This window comes from Sceloporus occidentalis, unplaced genomic scaffold (assembly GCF_023333645.1).
Source record: "Sceloporus occidentalis isolate IW3139 unplaced genomic scaffold, rSceOcc1.0.p SCAF_2, whole genome shotgun sequence".
Taxonomy (NCBI): domain Eukaryota; kingdom Metazoa; phylum Chordata; class Lepidosauria; order Squamata; family Phrynosomatidae; genus Sceloporus; species Sceloporus occidentalis.
The window spans coordinates 48,903,730-48,923,214 of NW_028316982.1; the positions used below are offsets into that span (position 1 = coordinate 48,903,730).

The 19,485-nt window shown below is 41.0% G+C and overlaps 1 protein-coding gene across 1 annotated transcript in view; it reads left to right on the forward strand.

Moving 5' to 3' along the window:
* The window catches only part of GPC1 (glypican 1), a 272,169-nt gene that overhangs the window by 106,558 nt on the left and 146,126 nt on the right, over positions 1-19,485 (forward strand). The gene's annotated exons all lie outside the window — the stretch shown is intronic.

Genomic DNA, 19,485 nt, shown 5'->3' on the forward strand with positions numbered 1-19,485 from the left:
TGGTTGAAATTAACCAGTAATTGCTGGAATAATCTACTAGTGAGGGCCAGTGTGGTGTAGTGGTTTGAGCATTGGACTAGGACACTGGGGGACCAGGGTTTGAATCCTGGCTTGGGCATGAAACCCCACTGGGCAAATCCCTCTCTCTCAGTCTCAGAGGATGGTAGTGGCAAATCCCCTCTGAAGAAACTTGCCAAGAAATTCCATAACAGGTTCGCTTTAAGGTTGCCATAAGTCAGAAATGACTTGAAAGCACACAGCAACAACAACACCTATTTTATGTAATCTGTGTCTATTGTTTAACAAGATTTGTAATATTCAGCAGTAAAATATCATTCTGGAATAACATTGCCAATTAATTTCTCATTGGGTGTCATTTTGAACCCAGGTTTCAGTGATGGAATTTCATCCTTTGTGTGTACCTGTGTGTTGATCTTAATGTAACCCCAGTGTCATATTATTGTTGTTAAAAATGGGAAGGGGAGAGGACTCCACTCTTTGGACTGTATGTTTAAGATATCATTATACCTTTCTCATTTATGGCCCATTTTGGCTGTGCAGTTAGAACCCTAAAATGTCCCCTGCTATTGCCATGTGATTTATGCTGAGTTGACAAAGGAACTTTTTGTTTCAGAAGCTGGCCTTTCAGCAGTGCTTTCTTTTAGTGTTTAATGTTTCCAAGAAGCATGGCTCGGAAACTGTCCAATATTTTCATTGGACAATGAACAATGCCTATAGCTTGCTACCTATTAAAAGCTGGAATCCATCCCCTCTTTTTTAGCCCATTGTCCTTGTAGTTCTAGGCTATCTAAGCAATAAAAATGCCTAGCTGATAAAATGGATCTCCGGTGTTGCAGAGATTAGCCCAAGAGGCCTAGGCTAGGCTGGCTGGCTTCCAGTTGTGCTAATTTCATTCTTTGGATAGGAGTGTTTGAAAAACCAAGCTACTTATAATGTGCAAGATCAGTATCAATTAATTTTATCCAGCATATTAAATGCTAGCACTAAATACACCATTGACATGTCTCCCTCTCTGCACAGTGGTTGCTGTGATCAGTATTGTGAGTATGGCGGTGGAATTCACAAATCTTTGAAGCTCCTACCAAGAAACAGATCTTTGGAAGATTCCTGCTTGGTAATACTCTGTCCTACAATGATCACAGCTGCTTCAGAGCTCATTGCAACTTCTCCAATTATGTTCTCAGCACAGATATTTAATAAATGAAAAGTACGGGAATCTACAGAGAGAAAGAGAGAAAATATGACATGTTTTGTTATGCAGCTGCTAGGTATAAGAATAGAGAAATGTATACTAAAAATGACACCCGAACATACAAATCCTGCTCCTTGACCCCACCCCCACTTAAGCAAATTTCAACAAGCAGCACCAATATGGTGGGAACTGGCAACCCAACTGTCGCCGGGCCCCTAGTCCCCTCTGGGGGAGGAGGGGGAGGTCCCATGGGTTCCATGGATGAAAGGACAAAAAAACCGGGATGATGCTGGAACAACTTTTAATAAACACAACTAGAACAGGCCCGAAGGCAACAGTAATGGGCAAGTTTCTTCACTGCCCTTTCCTCAAACAAAATGAACTCAAAGTCCTCCTCAGGTTATAAATGTAGCCCAGAGTTACTTCACCCTTTGGGGCTCTATAGTTCGCCCAAGTCAGCGCTCTAGTGAGCAGGGAGTATCTCGCGCCGAGCCCGGCCTGAGGCTTCCCGTGCTGTTGAGGCACTTCTCCCGTGGATGTCCCAGAGAAGGCGTGGACCAGGACGAAGCACGGAGTGGGCTATGTAAGGTTCAGGGTCCGAGCTTGTGGGATGGGGCGGCCACCAGCCTTGCTCTATAGATCGGCCTTCTAGACTTCTGCCCGGGCTGGTCCTATGACCTCTGAAGTAACGCCGATTAATCTCGGCCGCCAAAGCTTCACTCACCCTCGCCTCGATCCCGGCCTCGTAGCCTGTCTCCTCTCCCTTGTACGGCCTCTCCAGCAGCTTTTCTTCCGGCTCCTCCTCCCTTTCCTTCCCGCCCGGCTCTCCCTTTCTATCCCTTGACGCCGCCCCTTCCCCCAGCTCCACCCGCGGCCCAGCTGCTTCTCCTTTAGCTGCCCCTCCTTCATCCCTCGGGGTTTCTCCAGGGTCCTCAAGGGTGTTGTTCTCCGCGGTGGGATCCCAACCCGACTGATCTCCCTCCTCCACCCTCTGACACCAACAAATAAATTTTACCTTAAATTTCCTGAATGGAGTGTAAACGTTGGCTGGTCAGCAGTCAATCAGCTGCCTTCTTTCTGTGCCACAAGTGAAGACTTGAGCTTCTCCTCTTTGTTGCTGTTCGTGTCCCTGCCGACATTTCTGGCTTCATCTTTTGCTGCATGTGAAAAATTAACTGATTCTTTGGGCAGCTATCATTATGAAACTTGTTTTCATAGGCAGCTGAGATAAAAATTACTTGCTTTGATAAATGCCAAACATTGAGATTTTGGGGTGCTCTTTGCCATATTTTGATAAGCCATGCTGATATTTAAAAGAATTGGATTCAGCACAGAAACTCTGTCCACAAAAAGAGAGGAATCGAAGAATGAGCTCTTTAAAAAAGGTTACCTGAAACACGTCAAGCAATATAATAAAGCCTTTTAATATCAGCATGGCTTATCAACATTTGTTCAACACCACAGCACATTTCTCCTTTTCTAGTTATTTACAGTGTTTCCTCCTTCTCCTTAAGTTTCGCCCTTTGCCATATACCAGATGAGGTATAGAAGCAGTGTAATCATGAATGCTTACAAAAGGAATTATTTGCCTTGCCAGATCTCATTTAAGATTAATGTGCTTCAATATGATATATTCAGCAGCGACCACTGGGAATTAGAGTTTAGTGTTACGGTGCCCAGAATCCCCAAGCCAGTGGCCCTACTGGCTGGTGGATTCTGCATGTTGTATTCCAGAAATTAAAATGCCCAAACTCTGCCATGACAAGAGTATGAGAATCCTCTGTGGTTATTATCTTCACTAAGAAAGGCCCCAGTCCCTCACTTGAAGGAAGCCATCATTCCCTTACATTAAAATGTAATGTAACACTTTGGACATTGGAGAGGGAGTAAACTACTGTCCCTTTGCTCACTCCAGCTGTTTAGAGATCCACTCAGCAAAAAAGGAAGGAAATATTCTTAAATATTTCAGTTCTCTGGGCCTGGCTCTTTAAGATAATTGTATTTTTACTGATCAGTTTTGATCAGTGTTTCTGATGCAGCAGTGCTAGAGAGTTTCAGAGGGTAAAATCATTGTACACTTGCTGTAAATATGCTTCTGCACTGTCAGTGCTCCTTGTTCACTTTCTGTCTCATACCTACCCCTTCTCCATCACACATAAAGTCTCCTAAAGGCAGTAGCATTTACATAGAATCTCTCAAATCTGCAGCTGGCCCAGTGTGGATGACTTCCTGTATCACTAGAGCAATCAATGCATACAAAGTGACAGTATGGTCCGCCCTGTCCATACTCTATGGAGAGATAAGTTAACAACTACAAATCAAAACAAACTTTCTGACAATTTTTTTAAAGGTGATAATTAAAACTTTACAATACCCCCTTGTATAGTGAAACTGAAGTTAGTTGAGAAGGGGAGGTCGTGTCCCCTTTAATGCCTCCATGTATCTTCAGCAGTGGCATCATTACCGAGAGTGTGTTGTCTTCAGATCACATTCGGTACTTTAAATGAAGAAAGCTGTTGTCGCCCACCCACCCTGACCAAGATAGAAGTTATTTGAAACTGACAGTGTCAGTTGCTTTTGTTCCAAAATTGCCTTTACATATTGCATACACATCACTGAAAGTTGCTTCCAATTCTCCAGACACTTTAATGATTACTGTTGCTGGGCCAATCTGCTCTCTCAACTGCCGTCTCCTCCCCACACATCAGCGATAGTGTGGTAAAGAAAAACTGTCAACCGCCATTTGTCAGGAAGAGATCAGAGGCAGCAGCATTGTTATGAGAACATGGCATGCAGTGACTTGCTGAGCACAGATAACTTACTCATCCCCCACATCCTGTCAGCAGATAAGAGGACATCAGGATACACCACAGAGACTCAAGCCTGGTTCTCAGTAAAATCATGAATCTATGCCAAGGTTATACCACTTCAGATATCAGACAAGGGTTGGCATAACTGACTATTTCTCTGTAACACCCCCATCCCCATAAAAATAAAATTCCTTCACTCAGAAGACTGCCATGTCAAGGAGACAGGCTAAAATCCTGTCTTTTGACATGTATTTTTCGCTGTGTGCCTCAGAATTCTTATTTGGAGGAGCACTGTGACATCAAGCTTGTCCTAAATGTGCTATCTGAAGCTGTACCAGCTATTGATAGTTTTACCTCAGGGTTGGGAACTGTGTAGAATTGTAAAGTAATTGTGTTCTCCAACTGCAACTCTGAGCATTTCTTGTCGTTGGCTATGCTGGCTTCATTTAAAATGTTGTGGTGGAGAAGAGTTCTGTAGATACCTTGGACTACTAAAAAGGGAAAATAATGGGTCCCAGAATAAATCAAGCCTGAACTCTACTAGAGGTTAAGATTACTAAACTGAGGCTGTCATACTTTGGACATATTATGAGATAATGTGACTCACTGGAAAGGAAGATAATGCTCAGTAAAATAGAAGGCAGTAGGAAAAGAGTAAGACCACATGAACAGGTGAATCAAGGAAACCATGGCCCTAAGCAGAGTTGTTGATAGGTATGATTCTATGATTCTATGACTGAAGTCAACTGGATGGCAAATAAAAACAACAGTGCTGGTTAGGGCTGCTAGAACATTCAATCTAACATCTGGAGGATTGCACAATTCCCACCCCTTCTTAACTCTTCAATGGTTGTTGGAGAAGCCTTTAAGCAGTATCTCCAATCGTATGGATATACTACTGGGGGCTGTGATAAAACTAGGAGGAGAAAAAAGCTTTTGCAGCACAACTAGAACTGTGCTTTGCTGCTGCACAGTTTTTTGCTTTGATCTTGCAATTTGTACTTAGTTTACAAGAATTCATTGTATGTTCTGTTTGTGCTCTTCATATAAGAGCAAACAGTATATCTTTTTGGCGTAAAGAAATCCCAGTGGTCTCACTTTGGAATCATTTAAATTCTGCTGATCTCATACATTCCTTCAACTGAGCTTCTGCAGCTTGAGGCCAGCCTCTCAAGGCATGAGCAAGAACACAGTGACTGCCAGAAACTATAGTATAAACTATAGCAATTGTTTGACATCAAGAAATGAACACATAATAATTGCCAATTCTTAATGTAATATTTATACTTGGGCTTTATTGCAGTACTCTTTAAGTAGAGAAGTTGGTTGATGTAGAAAGGATATTCTCTCCCAAAGGAGAATAGTATGTCCCATGATAGGAAAATGAAGTTGTGTATCCCATAGGTTTTGTGTCTAATTGTTCTTCCATTTTTCTCTCTTCATTTCTTTAGAATCCAAGCTTGCTTTTGTCTAGGATATATCCACTTTAAAAAAATCATTTTTATTCTAACTCAAAATATTTGTATACAGTACAGCTGCCAGCATCCTCTACCTTCTTTGGTTATTTGTCATCTGTTGAACAGCAAATACTTTAGGCAGAGAATTATTTTCTTTTGGTTGTTACTCTGTACAGATCCTTAAGGACTGACACAGTTTAAAAAGCAGTAAAATTATCAATTCAACCATTAAATAGACATAAACATAATTACATCATGACTGTTATTAGAAAATTTAATTGTTCAGTTTAATAACTGAATATAAGGGAAAAGTTACCTGAAGTTTCTGTTGAATTTATAAAGCTAGACTCACCTTACCTAGATGATAAAAGGCAAGTTGCATTATACTCCACTTGGGGCAGGAGACCTTTGCTATGCCTACTTCTGTATTGTTTTGTTTTGTTTTGATATCAGTGTAGCAGAGTAGGACTTGCTGCACGAAATCACCAAACTGTAGCATAACAACAACAATTTATTTAAGTCATTGACCAAAATGATAACATAGCAGTTGGTACTAGACATTTCTTCCTCACCATTATCCCAATATGTGGTACATGTCAGTAGAGGACAAAAGACATTAATGAGAGGATTTAAGTGCTTCATATCAAGCAGATAGCGAGGCAAGTAGCCTTTCAACCACATGTTAAAATGTTAAATTTAAGCCCAGTAAAAGCAAAAACATCTTCAAGGTTTATTATGAAGGGCAGAAAAATCCCACAACACTCAGTGTCCCATAGCCTTAATGTTGCTCAAATAAATATTACATTATTGTTTTTGCCTTGGGCCAACATGCTATGTATCATGTACTCTCATGTCTGTGTTCCCATGTCTCAGGAAGGAAGAGGTTATTGTATTATATTTATGGTTCACCTTACCTGGAAAGATCACCTGAGCCTAAATTACCTTTTGTTTCTTGCAACACCATGCATCATTGGAAGCACAGTTGTCACATCAATCATGGGTCTTTGTATTTGTGTATGTTTGACTGTATTAGGAAATGCAGTGGTTTTATTTCATACAGATAAAAGAAAAATAGATTCTTGATGAAATTGTTGGGAAGAACAAGGTTCTATAAAATCTTTAGAACTGCATGTCTTTTATGCCACCGTTTTCTTCCTCATCCTACAGCAGATCAGAAAAATGCCATTGGTTCAATTATCTGTCACAAAATGTCTTCAGAGTGTTTCAACCAAATACTTATTCAGAATAGCAATGACAGACAGCACCAAATTGTACTTTGTAGGTTTGAATAGAGTCATTAAATAGCACCTGAAGGACTTTTAGCAAGGACGATTAAAAATGATGCTATCACCAAGTTGTATTCAACAGAGTACAAAAAAGAGTGTGCTTTTTAGCAGTTGAATACTGATACTGAAACAGTTGTGTCCTAGAGTAAAGTCAGGTACTTCTTTACTTACCTAATGTCAAAGTCTTCCTTTTCAAACAAGACTTTAAAGCAAAATTTAGTTCTTTCAAATTACATGTTGTATCTCTTGGTGAACAGAGTAAAGTGTGAGATAGAGCAACACATGTAGTAAATATACTTTGGAGATTTACAGTGGGGCATTGTTCCCTCCTATGTGTCCATCTCATGTTTATATTAATATATTTTTTCACATTTTAATCTTTCCCATTGTGACAAATCTTTATTGTAGGTTCAGCTGCCTTGGAAAGTGTAAATTGGCCCTCAGGATCAAAACAAAAATAGCAAGCGTTTCTAAAACTGCTTAAGTTTACAGTAATACATTAATTCCTTAGGGAAGGTCTATTTTTATTACAGTTGAAAAGTATTCATTAATATTGCACCTATACCAAGAGTTCTTTCGCCGTCATATCACCAGGTTTTTTTTTTTTAGCTTTTTCTGCACCCAATCTTTGATTAATGACACTTTGGCATGTTGTACATAAACATTAGGTCTATTTAGTTTTTCTTCTCCTTTACCCTCGGCAAAGAAACGAATTTTGATATATAGGGGAACACTTTCATTGTACCATAACTTGCAAAGTAACTTAAAATTGAATAAGACTGTGGCCTAGTAAATGTACACAGTTTGGAGACAGCTGCCAATTCTCTCTTTTTCAGTTCTCATCTTTTGAAGGCAACACTTCCACTTAGGCTTTTAAAAATATATATAAATAGAAATCCACCATAATCCTCTGCGTTTCATGTAACAATAATTTGGGGGAAAGCAAAATGGCAGGAATGAACATGTATGGGGTACCTGAAAAACATTGTGGAGTTAGTCAACAATGTTTTATCCATGCTTCTAATTAAGCTTAAGGAACCATGATAGTATTAGGAGAGTTCTGTCAAAACATGCAATTCACTCTCATTGCTGGAGAAACCTTTCCCTTTACCCCCAGGCATCTTCTCATGATTTATTTTAGCCCTTGTCTTGCAAAGCAATTAAGCTAGAAAAAGGACATTAACTTGATTTTAGTTTTATAATTAAATGAGATACCCATCAAATAGAGAGAGAAGATTTAAAGCATGTGAAATAACAACATATGACTATTTGAAATCTTAGTGCTTCTGTTAATAAAAAAAATGCCTTTGTAAAATGGACATGGAAATAAGATTCCTTTATTTAATCATGCCCTCCTCAATATTGGAGATTACCGCACTAGGGTAAAAGCGTTCCCCAATGCGTTCTCACGGGTGCGACCCTGGAGCGTGATGAGAACCAGAACGCTAGTTTACCGCACAGCGGAACGCCGCCGTCGCCGCCGGGCGTTCCAAATGTGTTCCCAATGTGTTCCAGGGACGCCATTTCTGGGAACGGTTTTGAATGTATGTATGTACGCCCGTGAGAACACATTGGGGAACGCTTTTACCCTAGTGCGGTAATCTCCATAGAAAGGTGTGTTTCATGAAGATACTGACTGGAAAGGGCAAGGTGTTCTTTTTCCATTCTTCTCCTTCTGAAGGATCCCTTTGTAGTAAAGGTGGAGAACTGTCGCCTCCAGGTGGTTTAGACTTCATCTTCCATGAACAATCACCATTGGCTATACTGGCTAGGGCTTCTGGGAGCTGTAAGCCAAAAACACCTAGGGGTCAACAGTTGTCCAGCCAAGTGCATGGGCTGAGATGTTAGTGTTGTGACACATACCCTTGTTATCACCTTAACATACAGACTTTTTCTCTTCCCCTTGATCTTTTTCATTTTAATTTTGCTTTCAGTGGACAGCCTAATTTTCTTTATCTCTGCCACTCACCTGCTCCTTCAGCCCAAACCTAATAGATGAACTCAGACTATCCCATGTGAGGCATTCTTCTCTGGGCAGTTATAATTGTGTGGATGGGAAGATCAAGGGCACAGCCCCTGACTCCAATATCATATAACCATAATCCATGAGTTGAGTGAGTAGCCTTTGAAGTTGAACTGAGACTCACGTAGCCTTTCAGACATAGCTTGACAGTGGCCAGATGAGCAGAAAGGAGTGCTGAGATGCCGCACCTTTCCTCCCCACACGAAGGCTGCAGCAACCAAATTCCGTGGCCTCCGGGAGCCCTAAAAACTACCCACTCCCGGCAGGTTCTTTTTGGGGTGGACGCGGGGTACCATTGGCACCCTCGCATGCACTGATAATGTTTGTGTAGCGAGACACCATTTGGATGCTGTGCTGCATGTACATCATCATGGTGGTCCCTGTATAGATAGGGGTGCACCATTATGGCGCGGTAGGGCTCAGGAACATGCGGTCACTCCACTCTCCCGAGCTCTAAATGCTTTTTGCCCATTTGTATGAGGCCTGTATTTCCCAGTGTTCCTCACCATTGGATGTGCTAGCTAGGAGCATTGAAAACTGCTGTGCCTTATGATTCCCACCCTTAATGTAAAGGGAAGCCTTGTATAAGAATGATTTAGAACCCTTTTCACATGAAATTACAAAAAACATATCCTTTATCACATGGAGTTCTGCACAGTTCACCTTTGTTCCAATAATACCTGAGAGTGAATTACATCCCTACCCTTTCTTTATTTCTCTCTCTAGGTTCAAATATCCTTTAATTTACCAGTTTAGGATGTCCATATATACCATGTCATCTTGTTGGTCTATATAGCTCAGTGCAATCTCCACTGGTTAGCAGTGACACACATTATTATAATATTTCACATATGACCAAGCAACATCAGAGTGTAGTCAAGATGGCAAAAATTAATAATGATGAAGAACAGACAAGGTAGGAGAGGCTACATCATTTGTTTTTGCCCAAGTCATCTAGGAAAGGCAAGATTCCATTTTCCTTCTCCTATGCCTCCTGCTGAGTTAACTGAGTGCAGACTACTTTTGCATTGTCAACTTAGTTGGCAGCAGTTGAATTAAGCTTAGTGAAAGCTCAGAAGTGAGTGTGAGGAGGGCCCAGAACAGACAGGCAAAATAGAGTGGCTTCTGTCTGCTTTGAAGGGGTGACATTTAGACGCTGCATGCCCCCAAAGCAGCCAGACATGGCTCCAAGACTGCCTAAAGCAGCCCAACGCCACCAACAAAATTTAATCCGCTCCTTCCAGCAGCCTGTTCAGCACCACAGTGGTGGCCCATTTCAGGAACAGGCTGTCCCTGAGCGATTGCAGCCATCTGCTTCGGCCCATAAATACAGAAACTGGGACATTATAAAATCAGCTGAAAAAGTGGGATGGCAGAAGATTAATTTGAATTGTCCTGATTTGGCAGGGACAGACTCAGTTTGTGGACCCCAGATCCTGACTGATGTTTCTTCATGAATGCTGAAAAACAACAACAGAGTAATGTTAGCACAGCTTGGTAAAGTTAGTGGCCATGTTGTTTGGGGAATATGGGAATTGCAGCCCAAATAAGTCATTTTCCAAATTCTGAATTGTAGCACTTGTTTGTTGTCATATGAGGCAGTCTTTAAAGCAAAATCATCAAAACAAGATGAGCAAAGTCAGACTACAACTTCCATGAGCCCTAGCCAACATGAGTGGTGATCTGACCTATGACCTCCCAGAGTCCTAGTCCAGCACTCAAACCACTATACTGTGCCAACCTTTGCTTTAGAACCAGTGTGATATCATGGCTAGAATCTAGAATCAAGGAAATCCAGATTCAAATTCCTGTTTAGCATGATGTATTGTTGTTATTATTATTATTATTATTATTAACCTTTATTTATAAAGCGCTGTAAATTTACACAGCGCTGTACATACAATCTTTTTAATTGGACGGATCCCTGCCCTCAGGCATGTAGCATGAATGATATTGAATGAATCCCAATCTCTCAATGTAACCTCTCTCGCATGTTTGTAGTGAGATGGAGAGCTTTACCACACAAGCCCCAGTCTTACAGTATTAAAACAAAATATAAGTGGAAATATAACATGTTCTGAGCCCCAATATCACACATCATTAGAATCATGTGAATGGAGCTGCTGCTGCTGCTGCATCACACTCTCTTCCTGGGTCCCCTTTAACCCTGCCCCCTAATGCCCTATCCAGCATGTATTTAGTATTTTGTTTTATTTTTATTTATTTTCATTTATTCTTCCTTTAACTCACACAATCATGGAGCTCTGCTACAGCAATGTAAGTAAAAAAATAAAAATAAGGAAGGAAGGAAGGAAGGAAGGAAAAACAATAAATAAATAAATAAATAAATAAATAAATAATGGCAACCACGCTGCTTGGGAATTGAAAACTCCTGGAGAATAGGAGAAGTCCCAGCAGACTGGAGGAGGGCAAACGTTGTCCCCATCTTCAAAAAGGGGAAGAAAGAGGATCCCAACAATTATCGTCCAGTTAGTCTGACATCAATCCCAGGAAAGATTCTAGAGCAGATCATTAAACAGAGAGTCTGTGAACATCTAGAAGACAATGCCATAATCACAAAAAGTCAACATGGGTTTCAGAGAAACAAGTCATGCCAGACAAATCTAATCTCTTTCTTTGATAAAATTACCAGCTTGGTAGATGAAGGGAATGCTGTGGATATAGTATATCTTGATTTCAGTAAGGCCTTTGACAGGGTTCCCCATGACATTCTCACAAACAAGCTTGTAAAATGTGGGCTGGACAAGGCAACTGTTAAGTGGATTTGTAATTGGTTGACTGGCCGAACCCAAAGGGTGCTCAACAATGGTACCTTTTCATCCTGGAGAGAAGTAACCAGTGGGGTCCCACAGGGGTCTGTCCTTGGCCCAGTACTGTTCAACATCTTTATCAATGACTTGGAGGAAAAAATTGGGGGAATACTTATCAAATTTGCAGATGACACCAAATTAGGAGGAATAGCTAATACTCCAGAGGACAGGATCAAAATTCAAAATGACCTGAATAGACTAGAAAGCTGGGCCACAGCTAACAGAATGAACTTCAACAGGGAGAAATGTAAGGTACTGCACTTAGGGCGAAAAAATGAAATGCACAGATATAGGATGGGGGACACCTGGCTTAAGGAGACAACATGTGAAAGGGATCTAGGAGTCCAAGTAGACCACAAGCTGAACATGAGTCAACAGTGCGATGCGGCAGCTAACAAGGCCAATGCGATTTTAGGCTGCATCAATAGAAGTATCGTATCTAGATCCAGGGAAGTAATAGTGCCACTATATTCTGCTCTGGTCAGGCCCCACCTGGAATATTGTGTCCAGTTCTGGGCGCCACAATTCAAAAAGGACATTGAAAAACTGGAGCGTGTCCAAAGGAGGGCGACTAAAATGGTGAAGGGTCTGGAAACCTTGCCCTATGAGGAACGACTCAGGGAGCTGGGGATGTTTAGCCTGGAGAAGAGAAGGTTAAGAGGTGATATGATAGCCCTATTTAAATACTTGAAGGGATGTCATATTGAGGAGGGAGCAAGCTTGTTTTCTGCTGCTCCAGAGACTAGGACCCGGAGCAATGGATGCAAGCTGCAGGAAAAGAGATTCCACCTCGACATTAGGAGGAATTTCCTGACAGTAAGGGCTGTTCGACAGTGGAACACACTTCCTCGGAGTGTAGTGGAGTCTCCCTCCTTGGAGGTCTTCAAACGGAGGCTGGATGGCCATCTGTCGGCGATGCTTTGATCTGGATTTCCTGCATGGCAGGGGGTTGGACTGGATGGCCCTTGCGGTCTCTTCCAACTCTATGATTCTATGATTCTATGATTCTTTGAATAGTGAGAGAGAGGGAGGACAGAGGGGGTAGAGGAGACACTGACACCAAACTGCTAATGCAACTGTCTTGGGAGTGATGTTTCGCCCCTGGGGACTTGTGTTATTGAGAGCTCATTGACAGGTTTCCCCTACCAGTGAACAAGGGTGCCCTATTTATAATTGGGGGATGCTGCAGCTACAGGTTGGAGGCAGTGGCATGCTATAAGTGTCACCAAAGCTGCTTTTTAAATCATGGTTTAAAAGTCACGTGTAGTAATCTCCTACTTCTTTGAGATTCTTAGAGGGAAGAAAAGGTACCTTCCAGATATATTGGATTCCATCTTCCATCATCTTCAGGCAATATGCTGGCTAAGAATCATAGTAAATGCACCTGAAAAACACTGGATTGTATGAAGCCTGTTTAGGCTAACAATAAATCTTCTGTGTCAACATGGCAAATAGCAGTATTTCCCCCACTTCAAAACCACTTGCTGCAGGGAAGAGGGAAGCTGGGAAAGGTAAGGTTTTTTCCCAGCCTCTGGTTCTTTCACAGTGTACGCAGTCTTTGTTCATAAAGGCTTTCTGTCCCCTCATAACCTCTTCAAGTCAGTGCTTACTGACAAGGGATGTTGCATTTGCTAAGGATTAAAAGAAATAAATCATGTGAGCTCTGTACAAATCAAGTGTAGTCCATGTGATAGAGTGGAAAGAGACCTGAGACAAATTTCTGTTTGTTGAACCATTTCATGTAATTCTTTCTTCAGACAAATTCTTGGCAGCTTTCAATGTATCAGTTCTTTTAGGAACCACATGCTTTGCATGAGCCAAGATGTTTATATAAATCACTGAGCTGCTCTACAGTGTTATCCTTCAGGCACTGGAATTGACAGGCTCTTGCAAGTGGACATTCCCAGTGAACTGAAGCAACTTGTATCATGATGTCCTACAGTGTCATTCCATGTGACAGTGGTATTCCATTGCAGTTCCTTTCTTGGTTCATAATTCCCCATGAAAATTTAATCAATGGAGCCCAACCTGCTTCCATCCAACCCCCCTTGCCTTCATAAAGGAAAGGTTTGTTGTTGTTTTTTTAAAGGCCTTTGAAAAATTCATTTCACTTAGGTGGATCTTTTTAAAAGCCTGCTCTTGAGGAGAATTGCATCCTCAAGATGCATTGGGGGGGGGGGGGGGGACACTTGCTATTTATAAGCTAAAGATCTTTTACAATTTTATGGATTATTTTACGCATTTCAAATATGACCCACAACCTCTCAGAAGTAGAGTTCTCTTCACAGGGAATCCTAAACTCTGGATTACTATATGGAAGTGGATGGAATACTTTCACCTAGGCACTTGTAAATATCACAACTAGAAAGCTATCTAAGTTTCCTGTATTGTTTGTTTGTTTGTTTTAAACTTTGATGGGTGCTATGATTGCCGAGTTGAAATTTGATCAGCGGCAGGGGGGAGGGGTCTGTAGTTTTCCTATAGAATCAGATTAACATTTCCTTTTCCTCACTTAACCACTGAATGTTGGAGCCAGAGCAAAGTTTTTCCAAAGCTTGGAAAAGTTACTTTGGTGGTCTACACTTCCAGAAAGCCCCAGCCAGTAGGGTGCCAGTGAGCTTGCAAGATGAGGGATTCTAAAAGCTGTAATCCAATAAAATAACTTTTCTGACCTGTACTCCATCTTTTTCTAGTAGCGTGGAACTCTGGAAAATCATTAATTCAAAATGAGCCTAGGTTTTGCATCCCAGTATGAATCCTTCAAGGAAATTTCTCCCTGGACAGAAATTTGAGAGGTTTTACACCATTCTTAGTACCCATTGTACACCATTAACTATCCAACTAATTTACACAACTTTTAGAAACACTAGAGGATTGCAGCTTAAACCAGTAGGAATGTTATTTGACTTATGTGAGAGCTGGCTCATTTTTTAGTTGAACATCAAGTGGAAATTAAAGCAAATGCCTCCTGTCATGTTGAAAAGATTCAAGATTTTAAAAAGGCATCTCTTGTGAAAGGAGATCAGATAAATTCCTGTTTGTTCGCTTTGTCAAATATAGCTTTAGAAGTTTGTAATTTCATCATCTCTCCTGCTTAAGGCAACTGCTGATCAAAGTACAGCTTTTGTTACTTATAAATATCTTATTGAGACAGCTGTAGAACTCCTTGAGGGTAGGGTGGGATCTGTAAGGTGGAAATAATGTGAAAGGTGAGATGTGATATTTTAATAGCTTTCCGGGGCAACAATTAAATTAGATTAAAATGCATTGTAAATCTAAACAATGGAATTGTTGGCAAACCATGGACTATGGCAAGGACCTAAACTTCTTCTACTCCAAAAACCAGGTTCCCCATACATCATGATAGATTGGGGTCAACATGATGTTCTGGGATTTAGGGGCAATTTGTATTCTGGAGGCCCAGTTTGGCGGCAAGCAGCTGCTTCTCTAACAGCTCCAGGCTTATCTGGTTGTAGTTGGCGGGGGACGCCCAGGTAGGCCCAGTGATGGTACTGAAAGCACTGAACTGACACAATTGCCATTTTAATGTTCCACCAAAAGAGAAAAACAGAGAGAAAGAGATGGACTAATTACAAAATGCTAACTGACTATTGTGGTAAAAAAAAATATGAGTGAGTGGGGAACTGAATAAAGCAGGACACTGAAAGAAGGAACTGAGTCACTCTGCAGCATGATACAGCCCTTTCTTGCAGAAAAAAAAACATAAGATGATATCAGATAAAATGCAAAGAAGCAATACACAAAAGTGAGAAACGGTAATAACTGCTGTAACAATTCCTGTTCATCTTCTTTCTATTTTATACTGTTGCTCTTCTTTACACTGTGCACATTAGGAGTCAGGTTTCACCCAAAACTGAGTGGGCAGTACAGATGGATCCCCATGCTGCAGCACAGACACGCTGCAAAAATAGAGTCGCCTAGAGCAGCTTCTTTTTTGCGATGCCGGAAGCAGGAAGGGGCGCCGCCATGACGCCACTTCCTGCTAGCAATGTCTGGCTGTTGTACGGTGGCAGTGGCATCATGGCGCCCACTGTATGGATGGGAGGCTGCCATGATGCCAGCATCCATATGTACTAGGGTTTGGGAGCTGCGCACTCCTGAACCCTAGTATTGGCAGTGCCATGCCGCTTTTGGCCTGTCTGTACTGGGCTTGAGTGTAAGAACTTCACATGTACTCTTACTATGACTATGACTGTATGTATGTCTGGTAGGAAATACAGGGGTTTTGTGTGTGTGTGTGTGTGCTCAGTTAGTGATCATCTGCTTTTAAAAGTGATTTTCCATATTGGTTTATGAGTTCATCATGTCACTGATTTTCTGAAGTGCTGATCAAAAGACGTTCCAACAAACCCAGAAGCTCCAAAGAAGTTAATATTACTAGTTTTTAGACAACAGTCTATCAAACAGAAACTTCAGACCTTCCACCCTCCCTCACCAAAGTTTTTTCAGCTGTAGGCTGACAGATAATATGTCTGGATGCTACAAGCTCTCATTTTGGTTTGGCAGCATGCACTGCTGAATGTGGAGGTCAGCCAGAACTTTCCAGAGTAATTGAGGGGGGAAAGACTGACAAATTAAGCTCTGTGGCCTACATAAAGATATCCATGTCAGATGGGGAATAGCTTTTTGGGCCTTCAAGTCATTGTAGCACAAAGAGGATATTATAAATTCTTCTATCATGCATAATATTGAAATGTAAGCTATAAAAACCTGCAATATAGACACAAGTGTTTCTAGGATTATCTCTTCATAGACCAAGCTTATATACAGAAACCCAGGTGCAGATCATCAGTTACTATAGCATTCCTTGTTGCCCTATTTTTGTCAGTACCATAATTTAGTTCTATATAGTATGTCGTATAGAGAATTACACAGAATCTCCATAGCTTTTCAGACTTTATCAGCATAAGAGGCTCTATTAAATTCCTGAGTAAGAGCATCTGTGGTCAGTTCAGGAATTTGGTTAGTGGCAGGAACTATGACCTAAGAAACAAATGCTATGACAGAGAATATTGTAGTTGTGAACACCAGAAGTTATGAATGGCTTCACTTTTTTGCTTAGTGACTGATTAGCTCAAAATTCACAAGATACTTTGCATCACCATGAAAATCAGAACTTCACAAAATAAAGTTCAGCCTCAACTTCTGCAGGCTTTATTTCTGCAGATTTGATTATTTGTGTGTTTGTCATCAATAATTAAATGGCAATTTATCTATTTTTAGTTTTGTCTCCTACTGTGGAAAATTGCAGATGGTGCGTATAGAGTAGTAAATGTAAAGAAAATTGAAAAATTAGTAAGTCATATGTTCATAAAATAACTCCAAATAACCCTGCTTTGAGCCAGCATGGTGTAATGGTTTGAGCATTGGATAGCAATTGGCTGGCAATTCTGGATACCAGGGTTCAAATCCTGGCTTGGCCGTGTAAACCCACTAAGTGATCTTCGGCAAGCCATACTCTCTCAGCCTCAGAGGATGAGAATGGCCAAAAACCTGCTCAGAAAACCCAATGATACTTGTCCAGAAAACTCCATGCCTTACAGTAGCCAAAAGTCAGGAATAACTTGAAGACACAACAACAACAACAACAACAACAACAATCTCTGCTTCTCCTTCTACCCTTGGAACTTTGCCCCATCTTGGTCACCCCACCACAACCTCTTCTTCCTCTCAAGTTACATCTTGGACTGCAAGTTACGGCATGCCCTACAGCAGCAGGAAAGGGGTCCTTAACCCATAGAGAGAGCAATATAAACTGACTGGGGGGGGGGGGGTTGGGGGGAGCTAAAGATATTTGTAGTTTTTCCACTTTTGTGGAAATCCTGCACCCCTACCCCCGGAAAATGTGAAGGATTGACTACACTATTATATCCTTATGTAATTATACTAGATAACTAATAAAGGAAAAATACATCTAGTTATCCAAATCCATTTCCAAAATTGTTTTTCAGCATCTATTTTCCTATCCCAATTTTCCTCATCCTTATATCTATCTTTGTATGAATACTTTAACCTTCTCTATGGCCTGCCTAACAAAAATCTCAAGAAGGCAACAGATACGTTATGTATAATACAACATTTTGGGTTAACCATGTTCACCTGGAAATGATGAGGCCTACAAACTGACTATATTCTCCAGTCTTTTGGGGAGCGCTATCCAAAGTGAGAATGATATTCCTGTGGTATGGTAAGCCCTTTATCATTCTTAGACCCCATTAAATATCCAGTTTGGCCTCTCAGACTTGATGGGGATTGTGATTCATTGTCTTCTCTGGGAATTAACACAACTCTAGACAATGAAGAGACAAGAAAAAGCACCCACCATTGGACAGACAGAGAGGATGAAGTATTTCTCCACTCTTTAAAAGAAGTGCATTTTTTAAAAAACTGGATATATCACTAATAAAAGTCGAACATCTTGCTAGTGCCACCTTTGTCAAATTTCATAAGAAGCTAATTTTAATTTTGGAGCTGAGCTATAAACTTTTCTTTTAAAAAATCTTTAAGTGAAAACCCTGACTAAGTGTGCAAATACATGGCATTATGAATGGAGACACTGTAATTACTCCCCACATGATTTTACCAAGACCTGATCATGCTATGACTTGTATCTCTCCCCCTCCATTACCCTCATCAGTTTATGGTTTTGAGAGCATATTTTATTATGTGGTCTCTTTTTCTTTGTTCATTTGACTTCTGGTGCACATATTTCAATAAGTATTTCTCTGATGGGTGGAGTGCAAACAACTATGATTAACCACAAAATGATTGTGCAAGCTGTTTGTCAAAGTTATATATAGAACCCCACAGAATCTGAGTACTAATTTTACAAAAAGACCAATACTGGAAACATTTCTTGGTCATATGTTGAGGCCTTTCAGTGCAGAACAGCAAGATCTTTCTGTATTTAGAGACTCAGCACAGTTTCATTAAGTTTCCTGAAATATGTGAAGTCGAAGGCTTTCATGGCCGGCATCCATAGTTTTCAAATCCAGCAAAGCTTCGCTCAGCCCAGGACCAGAGAGACCCTCTCACAGCCACAGGAGTTTACCGCATACCATGCAGCTGCGGACAAGTCTACATAGGGACCACCAAACGCAGTGTGCAAACAAGAATCAAGGAACATGAGAGACACTGCAGATTGGGCCAGCCAGAAAAATCAGCAGTAGCAGAACATGCCACAAACCATCCTGGGCATAAAATACTGTTTGAAAACACTGAAATTCTGGACCATGCCAACCACTACCATGTCAGGATGCACAGGGAAGCCACTGAGATCCACAAACATCTGGATAATTTCAACCGGAAAGAAGAAACCCTTAAAGTGAACAAAATTTGGCTACCAGTCCTGAGGAATAGCAAAATGAGGACTCAGCAAATGCAAATGGGAAACCGCTCAGAGTCAGCGGCTTTCCCAGCAGATAATGATCACCGGTTAGTAGACATTAATCCTCTTTTGCATTAACCTCCCAGCCTGAGACCTGCCATCAGCAACAGAACAATACACATGCAAATCGCTCCTGCATTCCCAGGCTCACACAGTATATATATACCCAACTTTTTCCAGGCAAGCATTATCTGAAGATGCCAGCCACAGATGCTGGTGAAACGTCAAGAAGAAACTCTTCTAGAACATGGCCACATAGCCCAGAAAACCCACAAAGAACTATTTCCTGAAATAACTTCTTTTTTTCTGAGAGGAATATGAGCCTGAGTTCTATTCTGCACAACTTTCTAACTGAATGGAAAGCTATAAGATGATATTGACCAATGCAAGCTTTAAAAAAAAAAAGAATTGTTTATGCTTCTTTTACCTGATATGTTTTGTAAGGAAGCTGGCATCC